This window comes from Triticum aestivum, chromosome 1A, assembly GCF_018294505.1.
Source record: "Triticum aestivum cultivar Chinese Spring chromosome 1A, IWGSC CS RefSeq v2.1, whole genome shotgun sequence".
NCBI lineage: Eukaryota > Viridiplantae > Streptophyta > Magnoliopsida > Poales > Poaceae > Triticum > Triticum aestivum.
This window is the reverse complement of record NC_057794.1, coordinates 300,979,711-301,002,808: the sequence shown is the minus strand read 5'-3', so window position 1 is coordinate 301,002,808 and position 23,098 is coordinate 300,979,711.

The following is a 23,098-nucleotide window of genomic DNA, read 5'->3' as shown; positions in this document are numbered from 1 at the left end:
ATGGCATGCAGATATATATAGCCGCTCGCAGGCTTGGCCATTACTGGGGTTTTAGGGCGGACGACAAATAATGTGGTGTCGAACTGGCGTTCCATGTGCTAGGCTGCTAGCCGTTCGATCTCCATCTTTTTCCCCGCCTTTTTTTCTGGGTTGTCCTATTGGTGCAACTCGATAGAGTAAAATTAACCAGCTGTTGCAGAATGATTTTGCAAGGAGTTGACTTGTACATTAGCTAGCAGCCATGTTTTGCCAAATACACGGATGTATCATGCATAGAGTGCATTGAAGTCAACGAAATTCTAATACCACATACGCTTTCTTTTGAATGCTAAAAAGCGAGGCTAAACTTTGGATCACCGTCGGAGCAAAAAATGTGGGTCTTCTAATGCCGGGAAAGTAATTACCATGATGCAATATTTTTTCATTTTTCTTCTTTCACAATGTGTTGCAAACTCTTGTCCGTTTCCTTCTTAATTAATGGATGAGGCAAAGCTTTTGCCTCTGTTTCAAAAATGCTAACAAGCAATATCCCTTAGGGTATCTTCAATCCTGACCCGCAAACCGAACACCGCATCCAGCCAGTAACAACGGTGGCCATCTCCATCCTCTGCTTGAACAAGAGCCTAGCCCAAATGTTTGGAGCTCAAGGAGGCCATGGCAGGAGTGTGGTGTGAAGAGGAGAAAGGGAGCGGAGGAGGATGGATGCGGCTATGGCCAGTGCTAGAGTTTAAGTAGCCGGCTGAAGGTAGGGCAAGAGGCGGGGTGGTTAATGGTGGGTGGTAAATAGACAGATGGGTGATGCCGGAGTAGATTCCTCGGCAATTGCGCATGTCTAATAGGCGACAGACGGACGAACGGAAAAGCGGAGAAATCGCGTACACCGGAAAGCGGCGAGGGTGGCACTATTGGCCGGTGCGTCGCTTTAATGCCGGAGCGCCAGTGAGAGGCCATGTCGCTCTAAGCCAGCATGAATTTGTTTCTAATTTGCGGGAAAAAATCATGTCTAGACTGATATGCGGACCAATACAACCCCGCATAGGGTAACACAACATGTCCGGACCTCATGGTCTAAACAGTTGCGGGTGGTCTAAGGGTCCGCCTTGGAGATGCACTTACTTCCTATAAATATTTTTAAACAAAAAATTACTTCCTCCATTCTACATTATTATAAGGTATAGACCTCTAGGCCATGGAGGTGCGGAGGATCTCGGCCCCCTGCCGGCGGGAGGGACCCTATTCTCGTTCTTGTTAGAGTCAGCGTCTTGGTTGGGGCTGTGTGGCGGCGGCGATGTCCCTTAGAAGGGATAATGTCCCCCACGTTCTATCCCCGGCCCAATGGTGTGTCTAGCATCGTCGGAGGCTGTGTGGAGGTTTGTCTTCGTCGGATCTTGCGGGATTCGGTCGGTGCTGGTCTTCGATGGGTCTATTTGGATCCGGTATTCGTTTTTCTTTGTTTAGGTATTTACAGGTTTGATCCTTCTGATTTACGACTTTCTTCATCTGCGATGGTTGCTACCCTGGTGCACTGGTTCTATGGGGTCTTAGCACGACGACTTGCCGACTGTCTACTGCAATAAGGTTTGCCCGACACCGGTGGGAGAGGCTATGACGACGGCGCGTCTTCGGCTCGATCCAGTGATTATAGTCGTCGCTAGATGGTCCACGGACATGGCTGTAATTTTTATTACCTATGTTGTTTTTTGTACTGCCATAATTATAGATGAATACGTAGATTGGAAGTTTCTCCAAATAAAGTAGCTTTGTCCCAATTCCCAAGTCAATTTCTCTATATTAATCCCGCAAAAAAGAACTACTCTATATTATTGACAAAGTGTTGTATATAATGTACCAAAGCATCCTGCACGGATGTACGCATACTAAGGTTGGCGAGGCAGGCTCGAAACCTAGGACATTCCTAGGATTCCGGGCACACGGCGACTATTGCGGTGGCGAGGTGCCATCAATCCTTCTAGCTGTTCGATGATGGTTCTGGTCTTAATTTTTTCCCTTTCCTTTTTTTCGGGTGTCCGTATTTACTTCCTTCAAACATCTTCTAACCTTAGTCTGTTGAAAGACCCTCCTCTTCCCCTCCCACTACGACCGCATCGCCCCTGCGGGCGATCGGCCGCGCCCTGCACCCCCCTCCGCAAGCTCCCCGTCTAACCTTCCCGCCACCGTCGCCGGTGCCCGCCGCGGGCCTGACCCGGGGGATGCTGGCGGCGGCGACTGACGAAGCTACGTATCTAGGGTAGGGTCATGGATATGTCCAAGATACCCTCCCCAAGGACATCTCTAAAAAAACCAGAAGCAGTCGAAGAGAGATCATCAAGCACTCGACCATGAAGTTATGTTCCACTCGACAGCTTTGAAGACACTCGACCATGCGAACAACCACTCGACCACCAGAAGATGTGAAGCCACTCACTCCGCAACGGTCAGGATTTAAGTCATAGCTTTAATAATCATTTATAGCACTTTACTCCAGACGTTACCAGTAATGCTCCTCCTTTATGAGCATTGAACCCTGTGTAACTGAGGGGAGCTGGGGTCCTGGCGCACTCTATATAAGTCACCCCCCTCCTCTGGGACAAGGGTTCGCACCTTTTGTAATTCACACACATATATCCAGTCGACCGCCTCCGGGCTCCGAGACGTAGGGTTGTTACTTCCTCCGAGAAGGGCCTGAACTGGTAAAACTCGCGTGTACAACTCCTCCATAGCTAGGATCTTGCCTCTACATTTCCACCCCCTATTCTACTATCAGGCTTAGAACCACGACAGTTGACGCCCACCTTGGGGCAGGTGTCTTAGCGATTTTTTGGAGAAGTTGCAAGTTTTTCGATCCCCGTCATCATGATCTCAGGCGAAGATTTGGCTGAGGGCCGCGAGATCCGTCTCGGCACGCTCGTGTTTATCGCCGACGACTCCGCTTGGCTTCAGGAGGCTCCACTCGATGTCGACGCGCTCCCCGTCCGCGGGGCGACGCACTTTCACGCGTGCGTCCGCGGCGTCCTCCTGCGGCAGCCGTCGACCCAGTATTCGGCTCCAGCAACTTTCCCCCTCCCTGCGGCCCGCCGGAGCAAACGCTCCGGTCGGTCGAGGCTTCAGCGGTGGGTGAGGCATGCGGTGGCCCGCCAGTCGGCCACCCCTCAAGTCGCGGCAATCGAGCCCAACGAAACTCTCTACGGCTTGTTCGATTTGTCGACTGGCTCCGTAGAGACTGCATCCGAGTGCGACAGCAGCGACCCATCGGCAGAAGTTTTGATGGTCAATGGACCACGCGGTCCTCCTGGCTTCACCCATGAAGACGGAGGTGATGGGGACGGCGATCCGTCGCGTGTTCATGAAGAGTACCGCCCCGAACCCCTCTCTTCGCAGCAGAGGGAGGAACTTCGCCGCCGGAACATGGATGCACTGCACACTCCTATAGTTGGAGAAACCCCTGAGGCCCAGGCCTTGGAGCAGGCGCTCTTGGCCAACTTGGCTGAGAGCACTCGACTGGAGAACCTCCAGCGCGCACTCGACGATCGCGCTCGGCAACGTGCTCCCGAATCCAGTCGACGCTAGCTTTTTCCACCTCCGACTCAGGTATACCGAACCCCGATCCAGAATCTAGCAGCTGCTGCCCGGATAGCGGAGTCGATCCAACCTTCCCAGTCAGAAGCTGGCCGAGGTTTGGTGCAGATCCGAGCTTTGCTCCGAGCAGCGGGAGAACAGAATACAGCCGTATCTCAGTCGCGGCCATAGCAGATCCGTGGTTGCAGACATAGTTCAGTCGGCCCACAGCCCAAGATCACCCTCGAGGCGTGAGGGACGTGGAGATCGACGAGATCAGTACAGAAACCATGAGCAGTATGGTCACCGAGTCGATCGCGATGATCATCGTCGAGTGCCAACGCCCCCCAAGGAGTGGGTCGTACGTGCCTCGGCAGCATGAAGACAGGCGCCCTCACAGTGTTGGGCAAGGATTCCAGTCGACCCCAGGGAGCCATGCTTTGATGCGAGATCTATTCTCGTTCAGGGCTTGGTCGACAGAAACAGAGCTCACCGAGAGGGCCATGACAGGGATCCGCAAACCAGCAGCAGGGTGCATGTCTCAGGTCCAGAGTGCTTCAGCAGAGCCATCAGGGTTGCAGTGATTCCCCCCAACTTCAGGTTGGCGACTGGAGTCAGTAAGTTCACTGGTGAGTCCAAGCCTGACACCTGGCTTGAAGACTACCGAGTGGCTGTCCAGATTGGTGGCGGCAATGATGAAGTGGCCATGAAACACCTTCCTCTGATGTTGGAGGGCTCGGCTAGAGCATGGCTGAATCAGTTGGCACCTAGCAGTATTTATACTTGGAAAGATCTCGCCCGAGTGTTTGTCAGAACATTCGAGGGCACTTGCAAATGGCCGGTAGGTTTGACAGAATTACAGTGTTGTGTTCAGAAACTGAATAAAACTTTGAGGGATTATATCCAGAGATGGATCACCCTGCACCACACGATGGAGGATGTGTCTGATCATCAGGCAATTTGTGCCTTTAAAGAAGGTGTCAGGTATCGGGAGTTGAATCTGAAATTTGGTCGGATAGGAAATATGACTCTGACTCGGATGATGGAGATTGCCACCAAGTATGCCAATGGTGAAGAAGAAAAACGACTCCTGAGTGGCAAGCACAAAGCAGTCGCCCATGAAGCCGGAGGAGGAAACTCCGGTCGGAAACAGAAGCGCAAGGCCGAGCCAGCTGCTCCTGGTGAAGCCTTAGCTGTGGTTCTAGGAAAATTCAAGGGGAAGCCCAAAGGGCCGTGGAGCCCCAAGAAAGTAAAAGATCAAGATGGAAATGAAGTGCTGGATCCGCCGTGCCACATCCACACCAAAAAAGATGAAGAGGGTAATTTCATTTATCCGAAGCACACCACTCAGCAGTGTTGACTCCTAATCCAGCAATTCCGAGAGAAACATCCCAAGGAAAAGGAGAAGGAAGCAGACAAGGCTGGGGATGAGGAAGAAGAAGATGATGGTTATCCCCACGTGAATTCCACTCTGATGATTTTTGCTGACGTTGAGAGCAAAAGTCGATTGAAAGTCATCAACAGAGAAGTGAACATCGTCGCTCCGGTGACACCCAATTATTTGAAGTGGTCGCAGACTGCCATTAAATTTGACCAGTCTGATCATCCAGCGCACATAGCCACCCCTGGGAGGCAAGCACTGGTGGTCGAGCCGGTGGTCGAAGGCACTCGACTGACAAAGGTCCTGATGGATGGTGGCAGTGGCCTGAACATACTGCATGTAGAGACGTTGAAGGGAATGGGCATTCCGATGTCCAGACTCAGTGAAAGCAATATGAGTTTCCATGGGGTCATTCCAGGCAAGAAGGCTGCATCACTCGGCCAGATTGCTCTCGACGTGGTTTTCGGTGATTCCAAGAATTACCGCAAAAAAAGTTGACATTTAAAGTTGTGGATTTCCAGAGTGCCTATCATGCCATTCTGGGCAGGCCAGCTTATGCACGTTTTATGGCTCGACCATGTTAAGTATACCTCAAATTGAAGATGCCTGGTCCTAAAGGGGTGATCACTATCATTGGTAATCGGAAGAAGGCAGAAGAGTGCTTTCAGAAGTGTTCAAAGATCGCCGATGCACAGATGGCCGTGGCAGAATTGCAAGAATACCAGAAAAATGCAGATTCGAGTGATTTGTTGCGAGCCAAGAAGGCAGCCACAAATTCAGCATTCCAGTCATCTGGTGAAACAAAGTCGATTCACATTCACCCGACAGACCCCAATGCTGCTCCGACTCACATTTCAACCACACTCGACTCCAAATAGGAAGAAGCGCTCATCCAGTTCCTCCGTGAGAACTGGGACATCTTTGCATGGAAACCTTCGGACATGCCGGGTGTTCCCAGGGGACTGGCTGAGCATCGTTTGCGAGTCAAAGAACATCTTCGACGGTCCGCTGTACAGAAGAGAAAGGCAATCGGTGAAGAGGTGGCTCGACTTTTGGCAGCTGAGTTTATCCGAGAGATTTACCACTCCGAGTGGTTAGCCAATGTTGTCATGGTCCCAAAGAAGGATGACTCACTTCGCATGTGCATTGACTTCAAGCATATCAATCGAGCATTCCCGAAAGATCATTTTCCTCTCCCTTGCATCGACCAGATAGTCGACTCGACTGTGGGGTGTGAGCGTTTGTCCTTTTTGGACGCCTACTCCGGGTACCACCAGATCCGTCTGTATGGACCCGACGAGATAAATACAGCTTTCATCACCCCGTTTGGGTGCTTCTGTTATGTAAAGGTTCCGACCTACTGACTGACCTTGGTTTGAAGAACGCTGGAGCCACATTCATGCGGATGATTCAGAAGTGCCTGCTCACTCAGATCAATCGGAATGTGGAAGCATACATGGATGACATCATGGTCAAGTCACGTAAAGGTTCCGACCTACTGACTGACCTTGCTAAAACCTTTGCCAACCTCAGAGGGTATGATATCAAGATTACTCCATCAAAGTGCACGTTTGGAGTTTTGGGCGGAAAATTACTCGGTTTTCTCGTTTCCGAACGAGGGATCGATGCTAACCCAGAGAAAGTGGGTGCTATATTCCGAATGAAACGCCCTATGCGTGTGCGTGATGTCCAGAAGCTTACTGGTTGCTTGGCCGCCCTAAGTCGATTCATTTCTCGCCTCGGTGAAAAGGCATTGCCTCTTTACCGACTGATGAAGAAATCAGATAAGTTCGAGTGGACTCTTGAAGCTGATGCAGCATTTGCAGAGCTAAAAGCCCTGCTTTCCACCCAGCCGGTGCTTGCTGCCCCAATCAGCAAAGAGCCTTTACTTCTTTATATAGCAGCCACTGGACAAGTCGTCAGTACAGTACTTACGGTCGAGCGGGAAGAAGAGGGAAAAACCTACAAAGTTCAGCGCCCAATTTATTATTTTTCAGAAGTTCTGACTCCGTCAAAGCAGAGATATCCGCACTATCAAAAGCTTGTTTATGGAATTTACATGACCACGAAGAAAGTTGCACACTATTTCTCTGATCACTCTATTACAGTCGTCAGCGACGCTCCATTGTCAGAGATTCTGCACAACAGAGATGCAACTGGTCGAGTGGCAAAATGAGCGATTGAACTCCTTCCCTTAGATATCATGTTCGAGCCAAAGAAAGCTATTAAGTCCCAAGCAATAACAGATTTCCTCGCCGAGTGGATTGAACAACAACTGCCGACTCAAGTTCACTCGGAGCACTGGACCATGTTCTTTGATGGATCCAAAATGCTGAATGGTTTCGGTGCTGGGGTGGTTCTGGTATCCCCCCGAGGAGATAAGCTCAGATATGTCTTCCAGATTCACTTTGATCCCTCCAATAATGAAGCTGAATATGAAGCACTCCTGTATGGGTTGCGTATGGCCATCTCACTCGGCGTCTGTCGCCTTATGGTCTACGGCGACTCAGATTTGGTAGTCAATCAAGTGATGAAGGAGTGGGACGTCAGAAGCCCAGCCATGACTGGTTACTGCAACGCGGTGAGGAAGTTGGAAAATAAGTTTGAGGGGTTAGAGCTCCATCACATACCCCGACTTAAAAATCAAGCAGCCGATGACTTGGCAAAGATAGGTTCCAAGAGAGAAGCCATTCCCAGCAATGTGTTTTTGGAACATGTTCACACACCGACCGTTCAAGAAGATCCTTTTACTGAAGAGCCCCCGCAACCTAAGAGCACCACAGATCCGACTGAAGTCGATGTCCCAGCAGTGGTCGACCTGATCATGGAGGTTCTGGTCATCACACCCCACTGGACAGTGCCGTACATTGCGTACATCCTCAGAAAAGAACTCCCAGAAGACGAAGAAGAGGCTTGGCAGATTGTCCGTCGATCCAAGGCCTTTACTGTGATAAGAGGACAATTGTTCAGGGAAAGCGTGACTGGAGTCGGTGAGAAATGCATAACGCCAGAAGAAGGTCGAATGATCCTCAATGACATCCACTCGGGGACCTGTGGTCACCTTGCGTCCTCTCGGGCCATCATGGCTAAAGCATACCGAGCCGGATTCTGTTGGCCACGAGCAAATGAAATGGCAAAAGATATAGTCGACAGATGCGAAGGCTGCCAGTTTTACTCCGACATGTCTCACAAGCCAGCGTCAGCCCTGAAGACCATTCCCCTCGTCTGGCCCTTTGTTGTTTGGGGACTGGATATGGTTGGACCACTGAGAACTGGTAGGAGCGGCTTCACTCATGTGCTCGTCGCAGTCGACAAGTTTACCAAATGGATCAAAGCTAAACCTATCAAGAATCTTGAAACCAGCATCGCTGTCAGTTTTATCAGAGAATTGACATTCAGATATGGAGTCCCCCACAGCATCATCACTGAAAACGGATCAAATTTTGATTCCGATGAGTTTAGATCTTTCTGCGCTTCTCAAGGCACACGAGTCAACTATGCTTCAGTCGCTCACCCGCAATTGAATGGACAAGCAGAAAGAGCCAATGGCCTAATTCTCAAAGGATTGAAACCCCGACTGATACGTGATCTCAAACACGCAGCAGGCGCTTGGGTCGATGAACTTCCGTCAGTTCTGTGGGGTTTGAGGACAACTCCCAACCGGTCGACTGGACGAACTCCTTTCTTTTTGGTCTATGGAGCCCAAGATGTTCTACCAAGTGACCTGCTCCACAACGCACCCTGAGTCGAGCTTTTCTCCGAAGAAGAAGCAGAGCAGGCCCGACAAGATTCAGTCGATCTCCTGGAGGAGGAAAGAGAGATTGCCTTGATCCGGTCGACCATCTATCAGCAATACTTGCGTCGATTCCACGCCAGAAATGTGAGAGGTCGAGCCTTCAAAGAAGGAGACCTGGTTCTTCGAGTGGATCAACAGAAACCACACAAGCTCGCCCCGGCTTGGGAAGGCCCCTTCATCGTCACCGAAGTTCTCCACAATGGAGCATACCATCTTTACAATGTTGAGCATCAGAAGGACGAGCCACGAGCCTAGAACGTGGAGCTGCTCCGCCCCTTTTATACTTAAGCACTCGTTCGAATAAAATGTAATAAGAAACTGTCCGTGTCAAAACCGGCGGATCTCGGGTAGGGGGTCCCAACTGCGCGTCTAAGGTGGATGGTAACAGGAGGCACGGGACACGATGTTTTACCCAGGTTCGGGCCCTCTTGATGGAGGTAAAACCCTACGTCCTGCTTGATCAATATTGATGATATGGGTAGTACAAGAGTAGATCTACCACGAGATCAGAGAGGCTAAACCCTAGAAGCTAGCCTATGGTATGATTGTATGTTATCGTGTCCTACAGACTAAAACCCTCCGGTTTATATAGACACCGGAGAGGGCTAGGGTTACACAAGGTCGGTTACAAAGGAGGAGATATACATATCTGTATTGCCTAGCTTGCCTTCCACGCCAAGTAGAGTCCCATCAGGACACGAGACGAAGTCTTCAATCTTGTATCTTCATAGTCCAACAATCCGGCCAAAGGATATAGTCCGGCTGTCCGAAGACCCCTAATCCCGGACTCCCTCAGTAGCCCCTGAACCAGGCTTCAATGACGATGAGTACGGCGCACAATGCTGTCTTCGTCATTGCAAGGCGGGTTACTCCTCCGAACATATCACAGAGGAGTTTGAATACCAGGATAGTGTCCGACCCTGCAAAATAAATTCCACATACCACCATAGAGAGATAATATTTCCATAAATCTTAATCTGCTGACACATTTTGGCAACATGACATCATGCCATGGCTCGGTGATTATTCGAACCGTTTTTCTTTAACCGGCTTCACACATAACGCGAGGCGGTTTCTTGACACGTCTTATCAAAGTAGAGATCGTGTTCCCCTAATTACGGGATTCTCATCAATATGGTTGTGGGTAACCCAACCATGTCTAGGACTCCTAGATTATAGGCAAGTCCCAAACGGCTACGGAGAGGATGCTTGATATTCACCCTCTTTATAAAGGGACAAGGCTTTTACTTTTTCCCTCCCGTGCTCAATCGAATCCTTCCCCCGCCTCGAGTTCTAACACCCAAAGCCCAGGTCAGGTGCTTCGGACCTTCAATCATGTCCGGATCTAGCCTTCAAGGCCGGTGGATGCCATCCTCCATTATGGAAGAGGATATCAAGAAGTTGAGGGAGGGCAGATACCTGACCATCGAGGTTTCACATTGGCTGCCTGCCCGAGGGCAGGCCGTCCCTACTCCCGAACCCAACGAGAATGTTGTGTTCATCTCCCACTTCCTCCGAGGCCTAGGCCTCACCCTGGATCCCTTTGTTAGGGGTTTGATGTTCTATTACGGGCTAGATTTCCATGATCTAGCCCTGGACTCCTTTCTCCACATCTCGGCATTCATTGTCGTGTGTGAGGCCTTCCTCCGCATTACCCCTCACTTCGGCCTGTGGCTCAAGACCTTTGACGTGAAGCCGAAGATGGTTGAGGGGCAGCATGCAGCGTGCGGAGGCGCATTAATAAGCAAGATAGCAGAAGCGCCGTGGCCAAAAGGTTCCTTTCCCGAGGTGTCCGGATTATGGCAACAGGAGTGGTTTTACGTCACAACTCTCAGAAGTGCCAAGTGGGTGGCTGCCCCTGCTTTCCGCTCGGGCCCTCCACCACAACTGATGTCATGGATTAGCAGAGGACTGAGCTCAGGTCCAGCCAAGGACGTGCCTATATTGCAGAGCCGCATTCAAGATCTCTTCGAAGGAGATTTCAGTCTGGTTACGGTGGTGCAAGTCATGCTGGTTCGTCGAGTCCAGCCTTGCAAACGTCGGCCCCTCCGCATGTGGGAGTTCAACCCAGAAGGGACGTGCACTATTCAGAATTTCCTCGGCCTGACGCACGAGGAGATGTACAAATCATTCTTTGGACCCCAAATAGAGTGTCCAGATACTACCGAGGACGTGGGCCTGAGCAACAACCGTACCGCCGACCAAGTAAGTAATCCTTTGGCCGAACACATCGCCTTTCATTTACCATGACGTCATTCTGAGAAATCGCTCTTTGACCAGGACTGGCTAACAAGGGCGAAGATGATTCGGTGTTCGGCCCCCCTTCCTAAGGGTTTGGAGAATCCGGTACTGGAAAAGATGCTCGAGCTAGCACCTTGCCCGGAGCCCTCAAAGGAAGATACAGGGGGAATAATGAGGTCGAAAGCGGGCCCCCATTGCTACCAATTCCAACCGAGGGAATGAGCGCCTCCGTGAAGGAGGATAACCAAGGGGAAGAATCTGACCTTCTCTCGCTTCGGGGAAGGAAGAGGTCTGCCTCTGAAGATCCGAAAAACCGAGGCTTCCAAACGGGAGAAGAAGTCTCCACCAGAGGGTCCTGCCTTGGAGGGTGCTTTTTCCGCACAAAGTTCGCGCGAGGATCAGCCCTCCACCGAGCTGTAAGTAATCTAAAAGTACTTTAATAGTGGAGATATACTACCTTACCTCTGAGGAAAATAACCGAAGCGTTTATCTTGCAGTTCGGATCTTAGCCCTTCTCAGCAGAGCTCGTCTTTGGGGGATCTTCTTCCGGAGATGATGGAGAGCGAAACGCCTCCCCCGGACTCCCCCGCTCAAGAAGCGGGCGACCTTGAAGTGTCATCGCGGAGGGCCTCTCCGGATCCGGTGAGGCCAGAAGATAATCCTATAGTCACCCGAAGTCCCCAGCATCCGGCTCTTGAAGAGAGCAAACAAAAGAGTCCGACACCGTCTGGTATGCGGTCGGACGTACTGAGGGAGCTATTGGAGCGAGCGGCCATCTTAGAAGAACACCGTACGTTGATGGGTACAGTGATGGAAAGAATTTCGTCCGCCGAAAGCGGATTGCATGAAGCCTTTATGAGTCTACTGACGGACTTTGAGGTACGTGAAATGATATACTTTTTGATAGTACCGCACATTTTTAGGTGTGCCCTGTGTAGATAGTAGCCCCTAAGACTCTGGTCGTCATCGAGAACGGCGGCGAACAGAGGATCGTAGTCCCAGGTAATAACCATACCGCTTTATGTGCAGGTGATGGGAGCTCCGGTGGCTGGCCGGACTAATGAGTTGGCCGAACTAAAGCGGCAACTGGATGCGGCAGATGCCGACATCGAGCTTGTTAACAAGCGGCTTGACGAGGCATAGGGTAAGTAATGTTTTTCCGGTCAATGTCACATAGTAAGAGCAGCATGATGCCAGTATCTTTAATATGTTGTGACTGCAGATGGAGCTGCCTCCATGGAGACCCTTCGGGCGGAACTTGCCTGAGCCAACGAACAAACAAGGATTAGTAATGCAGCCGCTTTAAAGGCGGCCGAAGAGTTAAGAGCCGAGAAGGCTGCGCATTGTGAGAGCAACGAAAAGATGGCCAGGATGGCTGTAAAGTTAAAAGACACTGCCGACTGGTGCCGGTTCCTTGAAGAAGAAAACCAAGCGAAGGCGACGAACCTCGAAAAGGCCACGATGGCGGCCAAAGACACCCGCTCTGCCATGAGGGCAAATAAGGAAGAGCTGCGTGAAGCTGGTGATATTGTGGCTGGGAAGCCCTTTTTGCTGCGGAGGAAGTTTGGAGATCCGCGGTATGCCCCTCTGGATCAGCTGTGGAGTTCGGTAGACACATATCTGGATTTGACGGCGACTGCTGTCGATGCGGCCGAATACTTCCGAGATCAAACAGATTGTGAAGTGGACAAGCTATTCTGGTCGCAATTTAACGTTCCAGAGCGTCCGCTTCCCTTGACTGATCAGCTAGCCGAATGGTCCGAACTCAATAGATTGTCCGGACTCGCCATGAGGTCCGACGTAGATCATCTGTGGCCGGAAAAACCAAAGCAGAACAACTATTTCAGCTTAGTGCAACAGTTCCTTGGAGCGGTGCCGCGCATCAATGCGATGAAGAGGTCGGCATGTATAGAAGGCTCACGGATGGCCCTTGCCCGTGTCAAAGCATACTGGGCGGAGATGGATGCTGCCACTTTTGTGGTGCAGGGTTCGGCCATAGGCCGAGTGGCAGCCGAGCACTATTTTGAAGAAGTTATTGAGGGTGCTCGTTTGATAGAGGCCCAGTGCTCGAAGAATATTATGTTTGAGTGACATGTATTCCCATTGTAAAAACAATGTTTTTATGAAATTTATCAAGGCTGTATTTATACTTTTGCCCAAAAGTAATATGATGCCTCATGTGCGGCCGTTTATGTATACATGCGTATAATTTGAAAGATTACAGTCGTTGGCTTCAGCCCCCACACATATAATGTAGGGGTGTTTGCAGAAGACGTGTATTCACACTTAATCCAACGTCTTGGTCCTAATAAGGAGGTGATGGCGCAGCGAACTAGGCAACCGGACTATAATGCTTTAACACTTTCACTTAGCCATAGGAGTTTGACAGTGGGGCTACTATATAGCCCCTGGTGGCTCCGCACTCATCCGAATTCGGGGTGCGTACATGCCTGGCCGGGAAACGGCCCTTCGTTAAGGCGGAGGAATTCTAACATTCCGATAGGTCATTGAGTGGTTGACCAGTCTCACGCTATATCATGACAGTCAGTTTTCGGCTTTCTCTACTGAGGTGCTCGTCCGGATGAACCAGGGCACAATCGCAGCAGTTCTCCTGGTGCCGCCTTAGCCGATAGAGTGGAACGTAAGGCAGCAAAACACAGGAGCCGGGCAAACCCAACATTTGACCAAAGACATGATTCGGAGCTGATGCATATAAGGCCAAACTCGCGACGCCGAACACTCCCTAAGGTATTCGGTCTTTATGGTGTAAACCGGGCCTAAACAGTGCCCTTTGTAAGAAGCCCCTGGTGTCCAGGTACGTGCATTATTCTGACGTGGCCACATGCCAAGACGCCAGCATCCTTCTCAATTGTACTGAGAATCCGAGGGATGTGTATCAACAAGAGACAGTAAAAAAGGTTTACGCAGGGTCTTAATCTAAAAAGAATCCTTGGAACGGGTCCCTGCTGCACGTCTGCGCCTGTGTCTCCATTGTGCCGTATCCTGGACGGGTGTAGCACGATGGTCATCTGTAAAAGAGAGAAACTTAGGTGAAAAGTTGTCGTGCAAAAAGGTAGGTTTAAAGAAACCATGTACAATTCAAGATGAGTAAAAATTGCCACTTGTCTGCGCGCGTTGAGCCCCTTGTATTTGTAATAGGGGTGTGGCCTATCAAACCTGTGTGAATTACATATAGCTGCGCCGGACTCGTCTAACCGTGTCCGTGGTCTTGACGACCTATCAAATGCTTTAGTTGGTGAGGCCGTTTTTAGTGTGCGGCTGCCAAGGCAGTCGCACTCTCTTCGGCGCGCAAGGATCGCTCAATATTTCCATTCACTGTAATGATGCCACGTGGACCGGGCATCTTAAGCGTGAGGGAAGCGTAATGCGGTATTGCATTAAAGCGAGCGAAAGCTTCGCGTCCAAGTAGTGCTTGATAGCCACTTTGGAACGGAGCAATGTGGAATGTTAAATTTTCGCTATGAAAGTTATCGGGGAAGCCGAATATAACCTCTAGTAGCAGGGAGCCCGTGCAATGAGCCCCTGGGCCTGGCGTTACTCCTTTAAAGGTAGTATTGCTGTGGCAAATTTTCGTTGGGTCTATCCCCATTTTGCGGATTGTGTCCTGATATATCAGGTTTAGACTGCTGCCACCGTCCATCAGGACTCGTGTGAAATGGTATCCGTCAATTATTGGGTCTAATACCAAGGCAGCCCATCCTGCATGCCGGATACTTGCTGGGTAATCCCGATGGTTGAAAGTGATCGGTTGAGACGACCAGTGGCAGGACTCCGCGGTGATAGGCCCTTGGGCATATTTCTCTGGGAGTGCCGCTTTGTTTCTCCCCTTGATCACGTGTAACACGTTCACTGTTTTGACTTCTGGTGGAAATTTCTTTTGTTCCCTAGTGTCTTGCTTGAGAGGCTCATCCTCGTCTTCGCTTGGTGTATCCTCCCCCTTGTGTACAGCGTTGAGCTTGCTGGACTGCTTGAAGACCCAACATTTTCTGTGGGTATGATTAGCGGGTTTACCAGGGGTGCTATGGATCTGACATATTTGGTCCAGAATTTTGTTTAAGCTGGACAGTTCGTCTCTGCTGCCTTTAGAGGGCGGCTTTTGCTGACCTGGCCGAGAGCTTCTGAATCCGGTGTTTACTGCCGTGCTCTTCGGGCTATCTTCTTTATTCCGGCACGTATTATTTTTGCTGCGTCATGATTTCCCATTTCCATCTCTAACTTCGGATGTACTTGGGTCGCTGGTGCTGCATCTGGCTAGCCAGCTGTCCTCACCCGCGCAAAAGCAGGTCAAGAGGCTTGTTAATGCTGCCATTATTCTTGGCTTTTCTTGGCCGAGGTGTTTGGCAAGCCATTCATCGCAGACGCTATGCTTAAAAGCTGCCAAGGCTTCGGCGTCCGGACAATCGACTATTTGGTTCTTTTTAGTAAGAAACCTGTTCCAAAGCTTTCGGGCTGACTCTCCGGGCTGTTGAGTTATATGACTCAAATCGTCTGCGTCCGGAGGTCGGACATAAGTCCCTTGAAAATTTGCCCGAAAAGCGTCTTCGAGCTCTTCCCAGCTTCCAATGGAGCTTTCGGGGAGGCTTTTAAGCCAGTGCCGAGCTGGCCCTTTGAGTTTGAGGGGTAAATACTTAATGGCATGGAGATCATCTCCTCGAGCCATATGGATATGGAGGATATAGTCCTCAATCCAGACCCCTGGGTCTGTTGTTCCGTCGTATGCCTCTATGTTTACGGGTTTGAATCCCTCTGGAAATTCATGGTCCAGCACCTCGTCGGTGAAACATAGGGGGTGTGCGGCACCCCTGTATCTGGGTGTACCGCATTGTTCGGATGTTTTTTGTGTTGCATTGTATGCTGGAGCGCGCTTGCGTGGTCCATAGATGGATCTGGTTGCGCCGTCCTTTTGATGCGAGCCCTCGCGTGGATCGCCTATTGGCTTACGTGTGGCATTGTTTTCCGCTCTATGTTGGCCGTGAGGTCGTCTATCCGGCCAGATGGCCGTTTTATTTTTTGGTTGCGGGGGATCTATGGCCTCCTCATCGAATTCAGGTAGCAATTTCCGTTTTGGGTAGCTCTTGGTGGGGTGATTACCGCCGTACTTCGCTGCTGTGTTGAGCACTTTACTCCATCTAATTCTGAGTGTGTCTTGCGCAGCCTTGAGCCTTTGCTTCTGCTTTTTTAGACTCCTCGTGGTGGCAACGAGCCTTTGATGGTCATTTTGTTGCTCCGGGTGTCTGTCCGGTGTGATGTCGTCCGGACTATTATCTTTGACAGAGTCGGGTTGTTCGGTTTGATTCTCCGTGTTGCCGTGGTCCGGCGATGGTTCACCCTGCTCTAACGCTGGGTCTATATGATCGTTGTTTCTGCCGAGGCGGGATTTGGAGCGGCGCTTACGTCGCCGCTTTGACTACTTCTTGAGGGGACAACCCTTCATTGCATCCTTCAGTTCCTCGTCGTCGTCTTCTTTTGGTGTGTCCACCATGTATACGTCATGTGATGAAGTGGGCATCCAGTGCCCTGTGGGCAGTGGTTCCTGTTCGTCTCCTGCATCGTCGTCCATACCGTGGATGTCTTCGGAGTCGGAGTCGAGCATGTCGGTTAAGTCATCGACAGTGGCTAGTAAGTGGGTGGTGGGTGGGCGGCAAATTTCTTCGTCATCCCCATCCCAATCCTGCCAGACATATTTCGGCCAGGACTCTCCTGATAAGGAGAGAGACTTTAATGAATTCAGTATGTCGCCGAAGGGCGAGTGCTGAAAGATATCAGCGGAGGTAAACTCCATGATCGGCGCCCAACCGGATTCGATAGGAACGGGCGCAGGCGGTTCGGAGTCCATGGCCAGAGAAGTATCTGGCAGTTTAACAACACGACTCTCGTGAAGGGTAAGATCGATATTCGGCTCGATCGCCGTTGGGGATGCGGCCTTTGTGGCGGGGTCTATCCACCCGTCCATGGGAGGTGCAACTGGCTCCGAATTAAGGGTCGGAGCGGCTGCCGGTGTGATTTCTTGAACACTGTCCAATGGCAGAGCTAAATTGTACTCATCGTGACCGCGTGACGCACAAGGCAGGGGCTTGAATCCGTCGAAGATCAAGTCTCCGCGGATATCGGCCGTCTAGTTTAAGCTTCCAAACCTGACCTGGTGGCCAGGGCGTAACTTTTGATCTGCTCTAGATGGCCAAGCGAGTTGGCCCGCAGTGCGAAGCCGCCGAACACAAAGATCTGTCCGGGGAGAAAAGTCTCACCCTGGACTGCATCGCTATCGATGATAGTAGGAGCCATCAAGCCTAACGGTGACGACACAGAGGAACTCTCAATGAAAGCACCAATGCCGGTGTCAAAACTGGCGGATCTCGGGTAGGGGGTCCCGAACTGTGCGTCTAAGGCGGATGGTAACAGGAGGCAGGGGACACGATGTTTTACCCAGGTTCGGGCCCTCTTGATGGAGGTAAAACCCTACGTCCTACTTGATTAATATTGATGATATGGGTAGTACAAGAGTAGATCTACCACGAGGTCAGAGAGGCTAAACCCTAGAAGCTAGCCTATGGTATGATTGTATGTTATCGTGTCATACGGACTAAAACCCTCCGGTTTATATAGACACCGGAGAGGGCTAGGGTTACACAAGGTCGGTTACAAAGGAGGAGATATACATATCCGTATTGCCTAGCTTGCCTTCCACGCCAAGTAGAGTCCCATCCGGACACGAGACGAAGTCTTCAATCTTGTATCTTGTATCTTCATAGTCCAACAGTCCAGCCAAAGAATATAGTCCGGCTGTCCGGAGACCCCTAATCCCAGACTCCCTCAAAACACCTTTGTAATTTATTTACCAAAGACAAGAGCTTTACAGTCCTCTCGTACGATTGTTGTTGTTCTTATTTACCTCTGAAATCCCCCAGTGGGTGGGCTTAGCCGCGAATCTGTTTCGCCTAAGTTCGAAAGAAAATCCTACCGAGTGACGAGCAAGCCTCTCATTCGGGAGGCTTAGCTGCGAATCCGTTTCGCCTAAGTTCGAAAGAAAACCCTACCGAGTGGTGAGCAATCCTTCCACTCGGGGGTTTAGCTGCAGTCCAGTACTCGCCTAAGTTCTCTCACTCGGAGACTTAGCTGCAGTCCGGCACTCGCCTAAGTTTGAAAAAAATCCTACCGAGTGGAGAGCAATCCTCCCACTCGTGGGCTTAGCTACAGTCCAGTACTCGCCTAAGTTCTCTCACTCGGAGACTTAGCTGCAGTCCGGCACTCACCTAAGTTTGAAAAAATCCTACCGAGTGGAGAGAAATCCTCCCACTCGGGGGGCTTAGTTGCAGTCCAGTACTCGCCTAAGTTCTCTCACTCGGAGACTTAGCTGCAGTCTGGCACTCGCCTAAGTTTGAAAAAATCCTACCGAGTGGAGAGCAATCCTCCCACTCGGGGCCTAGCTGCAGTCCAGTACTTGCCTAAGTTCCCCCACTCGGACACTTAGCTGCAGTCCGGTACTCGCCTAAGTTTGAAAAATCCTACCGAGTGGAGAGAAGTCCTCCCACTCGGGGGCTTAGCTGCAGTCCAGTACTCGCCTAAGTTCTCTCACTCGGAGACTTAGCTGCAGTCCGGCACTCGCCTAAGTTTGAAAAAATCCTACCGAGTGGAGAGCAATCCTCCCACTCGGGGGCTTAGCTGCAGTCCAGTACTCGCCTAAGTTCCCCCACTCGGAGACTTAGCTGCAGTCCGGTACTCGCCTAAGTTTGAAAAATCCTACCGAGTGGAGAGCAGTCCTCCCACTCGGGGGCTTAGCTGCAGTCCAGTGCTCGCCTAAGTTCCCCCACTCGGAGACTTAGCTGCAGTCCGGTACTCGCCTAAGTTTGAAAAATCCTACCGAGTGGAGAGCAGTCCTCCCACTCGGGGGCTTAGCTGCAGTCCAGTGCTCGCCTAAGTTCTCCCACTCGAAGGCTTAGCTACGGTCCAGTACTCGCCTAAGTTTGTAAAATCCTACTGAGTGGAGAGCAGCCCTCCCACTCAGAGGCTTAGCTGCAGTCTAGTACTCGCCTAAGTTCGAAACATATCCATATTTGCAAGGACGATGAGGTGCAGGTCGACTGCAACCTTCTCCTTTGGAGCTACGGCACAAGTAGAACGTGCGCTCCATCCCTATCCGCAAGGATGACGAGGTGCAGGTCAACTGCAACCTTCCCCTTCGGAGCTACGCCACAAGTACAACGTGTGCTCCATCCCTATCCGTAAGGACGACGAGGTGCAGGTCGACTGCAACCCCCTCCTTCGGGACTACGCCACAAGTACAATGTGTGCTCTATCCCTATTCGCAAGGGTGATGAAGCGCAGGTCAACTGGAGTCGCCATCTTAGAACTGCGTCTCCGGCGCAAAGACTATTCCGAGCAGAGAACAAAGTCCACTTGAAGGTAAAATGCAAGCATACTCGGAAATAAACCAAATTCGGATAAATCCTAAGGTCCAAAGCAGCAAATCAAAAGTATTCGAGCATCAAGCTCGAAGGAGTTTAATGGTTACAGCAACAACTCGGCATTCTGAGGCAAATTTAAAGCAGATTCAAGTCTCATAAGTTTGTTCACTCGGCAGGAGGAGGGCTGGCAGGCTCGACGAATTCGTCCAGGTCGATCCCATCCGCGATCCGAGTGGCAGCAGCGATGAAGGTCTCCATGAAGGACTGGAAGTCATGCTTTTTGGTGTTAGCGACCTTGATCCCCGCCAGCTTGTCTTCACGGGCTTCCTTGCAGTGGACTCGCACCAAAGACAGCGCCACGTCAGCACCACACCGGGCGGAGTACTTCTTCCATTCCTGCACTCGGTCAGGGATCTCGTTGAGTCGAGCCATCAGGGATTCCAGGTCATTTTGAAGCATCACCCTTGGCCAGAGCAATGAGTCGACTCGTGAGACTGCCTCCTTCAGGCGCGCGAGGTAGCTTGTGATGCTGGCAACATGAGACTCCAGTCGGAGCATGTTCATTGCAATTTCGTCGGAAACTGGAGAAGCGATAGGGTCCAGACCCGTCTCGACCTTTCCAGTTTCCTCATCAAAGTCTTGGCAGAATTCTGCAGCCAAAAATTAGTGAGTCGACCGGATAGGATCCGTTCGCAAGCATCAACACAGTCGGTCTAAGAGAAATACCTTCCAGCATAAGATAAAGCTTCTTGGCGAGAGTTCTCAAATAAGCCTCCGTGTCATTCCTCTTGTGGACCATAGACTCCAGCTTTTCGTTCAGAGTAATTTTGTCCTTCTTCAGACGGGTCACCTCTCGGTTAGACTCGTTGAGACAGGACTTCAGCTTGGCCACCTCCCCTTCCAGTGTTTCGACTGAAGCCAGCTTCCGGTCTGCGAGGGCAGTTTTGTCTTGGGCTTCTTTCTGTGCATCGGCGAGGTCCGAGTCCTTCTTCTCGAGAGCCAACTTAATTTTCTCTGCAAAAGAAGCAATCAGATCAGACAAGAGCTCGAAGATATGTTAAAAAAACAGTCGACGGGTAGTTACCTTCCATACCAGCAGCTTCGTCTTGAGCTTTCTTCAGATTCTGTTGGGCTAACTCCAAGTCGAGGTTGAGTTGCCTCTGCTTCTCCTCAAGTTCAGCAAACTTGGAAATGAGAGTACAAGACTTCTGCAGAAGGCAAAAGACGTGTCAATCGACAAGATCAAAGGTTGTTCACTTCCGAGTGGATAAAACTTAAAGAAGTTCGCTTAGACCCCAGCCGACTGCACACAGTCGACTGCGGTCTCGGGGGCTACACCCAGTGGGTGCACTTGGCGTGCCCCCGCTGATTCAGACCCCACTCGATCGGTCTGCCCGGATCAAGTATAAAGAAAACACTATTCAGACCACAGTCGACTGCTAGCAGTCGACTGCGGTCTCAGGAACTACACCCAGTGGGTGCACTTAGCGTGCCCCCACTGGTTCAGATCCTACTCGACCGGTCCGCTCGAGTCGAGTGGAAGAAAAGAAAGAAAGGTAGAACTCAGACCCCAGTCAACTGCCAGCGGTCGACTGCAGTCTCGGGGACTACACCCAATGGGTGCACTTAGCGTGCCCCCACCAGTTCAGATCCTACTCGCCCAGACCGAGTGGAAGAACGCAACTACCAAAGACAACAAAACACCCAGTGGGTGCACTGATTCGACGCAAAGAACATGAGATTGTATAGAAGAAAATTTTTCGGGTAGCATATCCTGATAGAACAAGGGCAGTCGAAAAGTCTACTTACCTGGACATTGGCCCGGAGAGCAGCACTGGCGTCGTAGGCAGCCTGGCTATTCTCATGCACCGTATTCATCCGCTCCATCATCACGTTAGCCTGTCGGATGGCTTTCGCAGCCGCTTCCGACTGGTTATCCGGAATGGGGTAGCTGGTGAAGAAGAGAGCAGACGACCCAGGTGCAGCAGCTTGGACCTTCGAGGCGTGAGATGGGACGACTGAAGGAATCACCGGTACAGTCGACAGTGCGGGGCGCTCACTCGACAAGGGTACAGTGAAGGTTATAGAGGCCCCGCCCGTGTCTTTAGATTGATAGATGGTTGGTGTTGTGTTGGTCCCCGCTGAGACGCCTTACCAGCCGTCGCCTTTTTATTCTTCTTGGGCCTAAGAGCCACATCTTCATCGTCATTTGGGAGATCGATGACATTGGGCGGAGCTGCGGAGAGAAGACCAGTCGACTCTAAAGTAAACCGCTAGAATTCAATCGACCGAGTAGCCAAGAGCAAGATCATAAGAGTTTTTACCTGGGTTGGAGGTGACCGCGTCTTCCATCTCCTCATCTCGGTACTGGAGAGAAGAGGTTCGTGATGTAGCAGCAGTACAAAGACCCGCACCCAGTCGGTTATGTTCTGTTGTTCAAGTCGACACAAAAAAACAAGTCAGATGATTACCCGGAGATGGTAGGGATGGTCACTTTGATCCTAGGCAGAGCTTTTGGCAGTTTGGACGATGTGGCTTTCGGTGCTTTTGGTGCTGGAGGCGGCACAACCTTGGGCTGCTTCGGAGCCTTCTCAATCGGCGCTGGGGAAAACGTCCTGGGACGCTTCGAAGACTGCCCAGTCGGCGCAGTCACCAGGTCCGGAGTGCTCACCGGGTCGTGAGCGTGTTTGGATCTCCTCTCCCTGTGAGGAGGCGAGTCGACCTCTTCGTCTTCAGTCGATTCGTCGCTCTCCTCGTCCTCCTCGGCATCCGAGCGCCACTCGCCACTCTCGCCCCCGCTCGCTCCTTCCTCGACGTCTTGCTCCTGCACTCCATTGGGCATCGGGTACATGTCAATGAGGGCCTGAAAAGACAACGATTAGAAGAAATTCAGTCGACCATCAACAAAGTGCCACACAGTGAATTGGAAAGATACTTGGCAAAACAGAATCATACCTGCTCCGGCTGGCGCGAGTGGTCGAATGGAATCACCCTCCTAGATCCCCGGGGGTTGTCTTTGTTGCTGGCGATTCCCATCAGCCACTTCTCCAAGATGTCCTCGCTGACGTCCTCCGGGTGAATCCGAGTGGAGTCCTCGAGTCCATAGTTCATCCACATCGGATGATCACGAGCCTGAAGCGGTTGGATGTGTCGACCGAGAAAGACCTCCAGCAGGTCCATCCCAGTCACCCCGTCGCGGACGAGTTGGACGACCTGCTCGACCGGCACCTTGACCCGCGCCTTCTCTTTTGGGACAACCTTCAGGGAGGAGGGCTTCTCCACTCGAGCCAGAGAAAAGGGAGGAAGTCCAGTCGACTGACCCGGGGTCGGCTGGTCCTTACAGTAAAACCAAGTCGACTGCCAGCCCCGGACCGAGTCGGGAAGGATCATTGCTAGGAAGGTGCTCTTGTTCCTCATCTGGATCCCCAGGCCCCCGCACATCTGGATCACGTGCGTCCTCTCATCACTCGGATTGTCCTTTTTGACTGACTGGGAGCGGAAGGTGAAGATGTGTTTGAAAAGACCCCAGTGCAGTCGACAGCCCAAGAAATTTTCACACATTGACACGAAAGCAGCCAGATAGACTATGGTGTTTGGAGTGAAGTGGTGGAGCTGAGCCCCAAAGAAGTTCAAAAAGCCCCAAAAGAAAGGATGGGGAGGCAGAGAAAACCCACGATCGACATGGGTGGCAAGGTTAATGCA